The sequence below is a fragment of the Pteropus vampyrus genome, unplaced genomic scaffold (genome assembly GCF_000151845.1).
Source record: "Pteropus vampyrus isolate Shadow unplaced genomic scaffold, Pvam_2.0 Scaffold220, whole genome shotgun sequence".
Classification (NCBI taxonomy): Eukaryota; Metazoa; Chordata; class Mammalia; order Chiroptera; family Pteropodidae; genus Pteropus; species Pteropus vampyrus.
The window spans coordinates 1129874-1138507 of record NW_011889001.1 but is presented as its reverse complement, the minus strand read 5'-3'; the positions used below and the strand labels follow the sequence as shown (position 1 = coordinate 1138507).

At 40.9% G+C, this 8634-nt stretch overlaps 1 pseudogene; it reads left to right on the top strand.

Moving 5' to 3' along the window:
* The first annotated feature begins 2313 nt into the window (after positions 1 to 2313).
* LOC105300819 lies at positions 2314 to 2725 on the top strand (annotated as a pseudogene).
* The last annotated feature ends 5909 nt before the right edge of the window (positions 2726 to 8634 follow it).

Below are 8634 nucleotides of genomic sequence, written 5' to 3'. Positions count from 1 at the left end.
AGTGGCTGTACCAGTTTGCCTTCCCATCAACAGTGCACAAGGGTCCTCTTTTCTCCATATCCTAAGGATAACAATATTGGACTTCATCACTACCTTGAAAGCTCATTCCAATTCTTCCTGTTGGTAAATAGTATCTCTTTTAGGAGAAAGAGAGGCCAGGCTAGCAGCTAACATGGAACAGGATTAAATAACCAAATACAAACCTGAGATTCTGGGGCTGGATTCGGAAGCAGGAAGTGATATGGCTATGGCTTCATCTGTACCTTGGAGGAAGCCCTCAACTGAGCTTCCATTTGGGGGGAAGGAGCAGATTATAGTATCCACATCCGAGGACTCCCTATCTTCCACCTCAGAGACATCTTACGGTCTGAACTAGAAACTACATCCCTCTAATGTGCTACTTATATGGCAGAATGGGCCACCAGCAAGACTGTGGCAGCAATTTAGCTTCTCATTTCTGGTGTTTCAAGGCCACAGTGTAGGTGAGATAGAATCCAATGTTTGGGCATTAGTGGAAGGCCTCACACTTGCTTCCTTTAAGGCAAACAGGGAAATATTGTGACTGCTTATCCCCAAGCATGCTTTCCTCCCCATAGTCCGGAGCTGGGCACCTGTGGTAGAGATCTCCTGTGTTTACTCCAGTGTGTCTCTAAATCCTCTCATTTAGTCATGAGCCATGATGTACAAGAGGTTATGAAATGCTGCCCTAGCAGAGACTCTTGTAAGGATGGAGGATTAAGTATAAATATGGACATGTCTCTGCCTGGAGAATTTTCCATTATCTAGTCCCAAGATTTATTAGAAAGGGCAGATGGATCCAGTCAAGTTCACTGAGCAGCACCCTTACAGATATAAGAGAGTAATGCTCTCAAATCTGTTAGACCGGTGACTCCTAAAACTTACTGTAACAAGAATCTTCTGACAGGCATGTTAAAACAATTTCCTGGGCCCTTCCCCCAGAGATTATAATTCAGTAAATTGGAGTGGGGCTCATGAATTTGCGTTTTTGGTGAGCTCCTAGCTGATGTAATGCTGTTGGTCTGAGGACCTTGCTTTGAAATTACTGTAGAAAAAGATGGACATGAAGGGGAGATGGGAGGGAGACACTGAACTACTGGAGTCATTCGGGCATCCATTTGCATATGAGATAGACATTATTATTATTATTATTATTATTATTATTATTATTATTTTGGTGGGGGAGTAATCTATAAAAATTCCCAGCTTTTACTCTGGGCACCTAAAGATTATTTTGGTTTTGCATGCTCTGTTTCTCATTCTTCCCTGCACAATGAAGGGAGTAGTTCCTTAGAGTTTAAAGGGGACAGGAAATGGGGTGTATGTGTGTAAGGGGGACAGAGAGAGCTGGAGAGATGAAAGGAAATGAGAGTGAGGAAGGAGGGAGGCTCAAGGCCTTGCAATGGGGGTGCTTTCCTGGCAGTTTTGGGGAGAGGTGTAGGAGCAGCTATGGGGTATGAGGGAAGTGGATGGGAGAGGAAAGGGTTTCTGCGAGTGCCATGGCCCTCAGGGTGCCAGGATATGACCTGGGACCAAAGGTGTTTAAGAAATGAAAGAAAAAACTCTATAGTTATTTTGAAATTACTCTTCGATTGCTGGGTGGTATGTCTTAGGGTATGACATTGTTCCAGATGCTGGTCTTTGGCCTCACTAGGTTTACAGTGGCATGATAGTTCTGATGCATCATGTGTGGGAGACTGGGGGGCCTAGGCAGCCTCACTCATCCCTTCATCCTCATTAAGACCCTTTCTGTTTCTCACTAAGCCAATTGTTAAGATGGTTCCCTACTGATACTTTGCCTTGAGGCCCTCTTCCCTCTATCCCCTCCCCACCCCCAGTCATTAGGCTAATTAGCCTAAACCAGAACTCTTTATAACAATAGTTACCCTTCAGTGGCTCTGCCTCAGAGTCCTTGTGTCCTTGTGTTAGAACCCAAGACTCCCTAGTATGAGAACAGGGCTCTCATTTTCCTCTTAATGGAGGGATTATTTCAAATTCCACTGACTATTGATTTTAACCAAAATATCTATCACAGCATTCAAGGCTTCATATTTCCTCTCTCTTATGCTTATTGAATAAAAACTTGTCACATTGAATCTGAATTTTATTGGTTGTTTTGTCTTGATTTCTCACCCAGCACTGGAGCTTTATATTTTCAGCTTTTAAAAAAGGCATTTGGACCCAAGATGGCTGTGCTCCTGTTGAGACATGTGGCCTCCGTGCCCACCTCGGCTCTGTATCAGGAATGCTGTTCCTTTGAAAGGCCCTGTAATGATGGAAACTTTGAAAACTACAGCCAAGGAAGAGATGGAGAAGTTCTGGAATAAGAACACTGGTTCAAACTGTCTTTTGTCTCCCCATATCACTATCCACAGTTGGTCTCTTCCCATGGTGATGTCCGTTTGCCATCGTGGCACTGGTGCTGCCTTAAGTACAGGAGTCTTTCTTTTTTGGCCTGTAGGTCCTTTTGGCCCCAGGGAACTTTGAGTCTCATTTGGAACTTGTGAAGTCCCTGTGTCTGGGGCCAGGTGTGAGCCACTCAGCCAAGTTTGCCCTCGTCTTCTCTCTCATGTATCACACCTGGAATGGCATCTGACACTTGATGTGGAACCTAGGGAAGGGCCTGAAGTTTCCCCAGCTATACCAGTCTGGTGTGGGTGTCTTGGTTCTTACTGTGTTGACCTCTGAAGGGCTGGCAGCCATGTGAAGAGCTGCAGTTCCCAGCATGATCCTGCTCCAGATTATTACGCCAACTTATCTTCCTGTTGGTCACTCTCACTTCCAGCCAGGGCAGAGTTCTCTTGATTTGGTTAGGCCTTTTGTGCTTGCAGACCCCAAGCTCAGCGACAGAGAGCCTGATAGAACCACAGCATCCTTTAGTTTCTGAAGATGGAAAGATGGCAGAATCTCCCTTTTCGTGCCCCAGTGTGTAGCCTACTCTGCACCCGGGAGCTCTCATCCTATCTTCATATAGAATCTTGATTTGTGCTGAGGGTCAGCTTTTGGTTCTTTCCTGAGGCAGTGGAAACAATGCCAGCTCTGTAGCCTCTGCCATGGGGACAGCAGGTGGAGCTTTGGCTGCCCTGCCTGTGGGTTGTTGGCTTAAAGGATAGTTCTGTTCACTGGTCAGAGCCCAGGGTCTTTAGCGCCCACACAGTGTGACTGAAAGGAGAGTGGTTGGGTGGAGGGGAGTTAGCTCATCCTGGCCAGTGGAAGGTGATGAGGGCAAGTTGGCTTTTGAAGCAGATGCTTTGGGGGAAAATGTGCAGCTTTTGATGCAAGAGGAAGATGCAGAGAATTATCATTGAGGCTGTTGAGGATTATTTCTTTTCCTTGCATTTCCAGAAAAACAAGCCTCTTATTGTCACGTGTTCTAATCCTAATCCATGTGACATTTTTTTCTGAAACTGAATTAAAATGCTCATTTTGTCTTTGGAAAAAAAAAAGCATATGGTACTACATGTTCCTTGCTTTCTTTAATTGAGGATGCTCTATGTTCTACTGAGGTGAAGCCCCATCTCCTCTTTCTGTGGGGTTCCTTCCCATCATTACAGGGCCTTTCTGAGAGTCGTTTGGTGTACCATATTCCTCTGAGGTATGTCCCAGGTTGTTTCCTGTGGCCTAACCCTTGAACAGCATTCTATAGTAATGAGGTCTCTGCCTTGGGTGAAAGAACAGAGACCTCAGGGTTACATTGCCACCCAGAGGAGGCTGCCTGTCCTACACAGACCCACATACTTGCAGGGGACAAAAGACAGGAGAAACCATGACAATTAGCAATAACATTTTGAGGGATTCTTTCTCATTAATTTCTTGCAAAATCCATTGTCTGTCTATATAGAAGAGGCTCTGGGAAAGAACCACAAGGCTAGAATGACCACGAGAGGGCACCAGTGTACCTCTAATAGCCTTTCCCTCCAAAAACCTCAGTAAGGTTTCCCTGTGCAGCAAGGGCAGGACAGAATGAAAGCCCATCAGATCTGAAAAGAATAGGAAAAAAATTCATCATATTGTTATGTCTAACTGGAAGGCCTGCTTACCACATATTTATGCATCCAAGACCTTCTTAAATACAGGAATCACAAGAACATTAGACAATAATAGGCAGGCAAAGGATTAGATTGAAAATACTTTAAATAAGGATGTGAATAGGTCAGTAGACTTTAAAACAGAATAAACCTCACTTCGAAGCAAGGTAGCTATGGAAACATTACCAACATCATTCTGTTACTTCATGGTTTCTGCAGCCAGGAAATGCTGTCGAGGGAGTACAGAATATTATTTTCTTATAAATAATACAACACAGGATCCTATATGGAAAGTTGCAAGAAATTAGATTTCAGAGGTAGAGATGTTTCAACAAAAATGCCCAGCCACTTTAATTTGGTTTCTGATAACTTAGCTCTGGATTTGCAGTCACTAAGTTTTTCTCTATTTCTGTTTCCTATTGTGGAAAGGGAGCCAGTGAGAGATTTATTTCCAAATCTCTGGATATATTATATATACACATATGAATGCACATTTAGCATGGCTGATAGAAGTACCACCCAGATTAATCCTGAGGGCAGGTGACCTATATTTAGCACTTAGACAAGCGATTTATTTTCTTGTAAAGAACGCGCCTGGCACGCCTGGAACTATGCTGCCTAAGACCACAGGGTTCTGCCACTGACTCTTGGAGCACTTTGACCAATCACCCATGACCTTGAGCTTCTCAGGAAAACCCAATAAGCACATAAATGGCTGTTCCCTGGCCATGCTAATCATGTAGGTGGAGATGTGTGTAAACAGAGTAGGTTGATGTAAGAGAGGTAGGTGTTTGGTAAGCAGGGTAAATGGGTACTTGCCCTGGAGATATGGTAAATGTCATGCTGGTGAACAAAGAATGAAAATTTGATGCTATTATGAGGCCATTCAACCAGGGCCCAACATGCCCCCATCCTGGACCAATAAGCACCCTTTCTTCCTACAGAGTTTCAAGGGAGCTGTATATTCAAAGAACTATACAAATTGCGAATCAAATACCCAATGTGACAAGGAAGCATATACTGGTAAGAGACTGATTTGTCCATATGCCTGAGGCCTCAAAACTAAGAAGTGGAATCTCCTAGCTTCCTTTGAGCCTAAATATTGAGATATTACCTCTACCAAGATGGCCACATAAAGAAAGGCAGTCAGAATGGTGGGGGTGGGTAACAAAATATGGAGCAGGCCATGGCTTACCTGCCTGTGTGGAGAAAGAGGGAAGGAAAAGAGCAGAGTAGCCTTATCATTTAAAAAGAAAGAAAGTGGCCCATTCAATATCCTGAGTCAAACTTGTCCTAGGTAAAACAGTCTTAGGTTCCTCCTTGCGCAGAGAAGTGGATCTGACACTTTAGTGTGCATCAGAATCACCTCGAATGTTTACTGAAACATATGTTGCTGGGCCCCACAGTTTCTGACTCAGTGGGTCTGGGGTGGGGCCAAAGAATTTGCTAACAAATCCTTGGGGATACTGATGCCGCTGGTTCAGGGACTATGCTTCGGGAACCACGCTCTAGAACATTATAAGCAGTTTAGGTGAAGTATCAGCAATGTAGGTGTGATACAGATTTAATTCTGTCCTTGAAACAGAAACCTAAGAAAGAATTAATTACTTAAAAAATTTATAATTCACACATCCTGCAATTTCTCATTTAAATGGATAATTTGATGGCTTCTAGTATGTTTACAAAGTTGTGCAACTCTGTTGGATAACTTCCATCACCCCAAAAGGAACTCCATTCCTCCTGACTCCTCCAGCCCTAGGCAACAATTAATCACTTTCTGTCTCTCTAGATTTGCTCTTTCTGGACATCTCATGTAAATGGAATCATACAGTGTGTGGTCTTTTGTGGTTGGCTCTTTCGCTTGGCGTAATGGTTTTAAAGTTTATCTGTGTTGTAGCATGTACCAGTAACTACTTCACTCCTTTATATTGCTTTATATTGTATATGTATATACCGCATTTTATTTATTTTTTTCATTAGTTAATGGGCATTTGGGTTGTTTCCACTTTTTGGCTGTTATGAATAATGCTGCTATGAACATTCATGTGCAAGTTTTTTTGTGGATATATGATTTCATCTTTTTGGGGTATATATACCTAGGAATGGAATTCACTGAGTTATACAACTATATATTTAGCATTTTAAGAAATGGCCAATTTGTTTTCCAAAGTGGCTGAAATTTTACATTTTAGGTTCCTATCATCAGTGAGGGTCCAATTTCTTCACATCCTTGCCAATCCTTGTCTTCTAATTATAGCCATTCTAAGTGGGCCTTAAGTGGTATCTCATGTTGTTTAGATTTGTATTTCTCTGACGGTTAATGATGTTGAGCAACTTTTCATGTGCCTATTGGCCACTTGTATATCTTTTTTGGAGAAATATCTCTTCTGATCCTATGACCATTTTAAAATTGGGTTTAGTCTTTTTATTGTTGAGTTGTAATATTCTCATGAGCCATTTGATCGGGATACATTCTGAGAAATGCATTGTTAAGCTATTTCATTATTGTGCAAACATCATAGAGTGTACTTACATAAACCTAGATGATATACCCTACTACTGTAATTATATGTGCTATACTTTTATATGACTGGCAGCACAATAGGTTTGTTTATACCGCATCACCACAAATGTGTGAGTAATATGTTGTTAAAACTACGAAGTTAAAACAGCTATGAGATCACGAGGTGATAGGAATTTTCCAGGTCTATTATAATCTTATGGGACCAGCACTGTATATGTGGTCCACTGTTGACTGAAATGTTGTTATGTGGCACATGACTTAGTTCTTTATATTCTAGATATAAATCCTTTATCAGAGATATGACTTGAAAACATTCCTCCTATTGTGTGTGGGTTGTCTTTTCACTTTCTTGATGATGTTCTATGAGGAACAAAGAATTTTTTATTTTAATTAAGTCTAATTTATTCCTTTTTTTCTTTTATCACTTATGCTTTTGGTGTTGTATTAAAAAACCATTGCCTAATCCAATGTCGTGAAGATTTACTTCTGTGTTTTCTTCTAAGAGTTTTATCATTTTAGCTCTTACATTTATGTCTATAATCAATTTGGAGTTAATTTTTGTGTAAGGTGTAAGGAAAGTATCCAATTTTTTTCTTTTGCATATGGATGTTCAGTTGTCACCCATTACTTTTCAAAGATAGTAAACTAAAAAAAAAAACTAGAGCAACAAAAGAGCTTCTTTTTTATGGGAACTTTTTGAATATTGTTGTGGTTTGAACAGTATCTTTTCCTGTGGCTTGCTATTACCTAATCAAATACATTTATTCATCCAATAAATGCTTACAGAACATCTACTTTGTGCCAGGCATGTCTAAGTTACAATAATACAGTAATAAAGCAAAGTTCTTGCCTACATGTAGCCTACATACTAGCAAGATACATATAAGCAAATAAATATCTATTATACTACAGTCGTGATAAGTATTATACAGAAAAAAAAGAATAAGAGGGTAGAAATGATGTGGAGGCTGGTGAAAGAATGCTTTTTTATATTAAGTAGGAAAGTTAGGGGCTGCCTCTCTAAAGTCGCCACATTTATTCAGTGACCTGAATTAAGTTAAGGGGTAAGCCAGGTAAATATATGGAGGAAGAGTGTTCGAGGTAGAGGGAAGAGTGATGCAGATGTAGTGGGGCAAGAGTGTGCTTGGATTCTTTGAGGAAGAGTAGCAAGGCAAGAAGGTTAGAGTGTGGCACATGAGGGGGCAATGAGTAGAAAATGGTGTTAGAGAGACAGTCAGGGCCCCATTGGAAAACTAGACCTGCCAAGAATTTTCTTACTTTTTTTTGCCTGGCAAGGCATTTTGGCCTATAATATTTGCATTGCCCTTGAACAGAAGTCAATATCATTCTTCTTTCCTCTTTGAATCTATTAACTGCCTCCAATGTTTTAGTAGACAAATTAAGAATAAAGAATACAAGTAAGTATATGGACATAATTCCAAGGCATAGATTTCCTTAAAACAAATACCAAAATAATTCAAAAGAAAAAAGTAATTCAAAAGAAGAAACTTTAGAGTCTTTCTTTTGTTTTCCTATGTGATTTCCATTAACTAAACCTTCCCCCTTTCTTTGTTTAAGGTCCCTGGCCAGGTCTGCTAGCTGTAATCCCTTATAGTATTTGGGGCCATATGATCAGTTTTACCAATGGAATGAGAGTAGAAATGATGTGTAATACTTCTAAGCTGTGGTCTTTAACAGGCAGGTGGACCTTCTCTATGGTCTTTCCCTTTTCACTAGCTGGATGCAAAAGTTAGAGGGTGATGGGGCTCTGGGAGCTGGTGTAGCCAAAAACTGGAAGGAGCCTGGATCCCTGAATCAGTATGTGAAGAGCTTCCTGCTGACCCAGAAATACTTGCCTTGGATTATGTGAGCAAATTTATACTTCTTTTGTGTTTGACTTACTACATTTGTGGATATGTTTGTTATAGCAATTTAGCCTACCATAACTAATATAAACTCAATCTGGATAGAAAGACAAAAAATAAACTACTTGGGAAGGTAGACTGAAGGGAATTAGGACTGAGAGCAATATTAGATTGGGATCTGAGAAAGAGGCATCTGGAC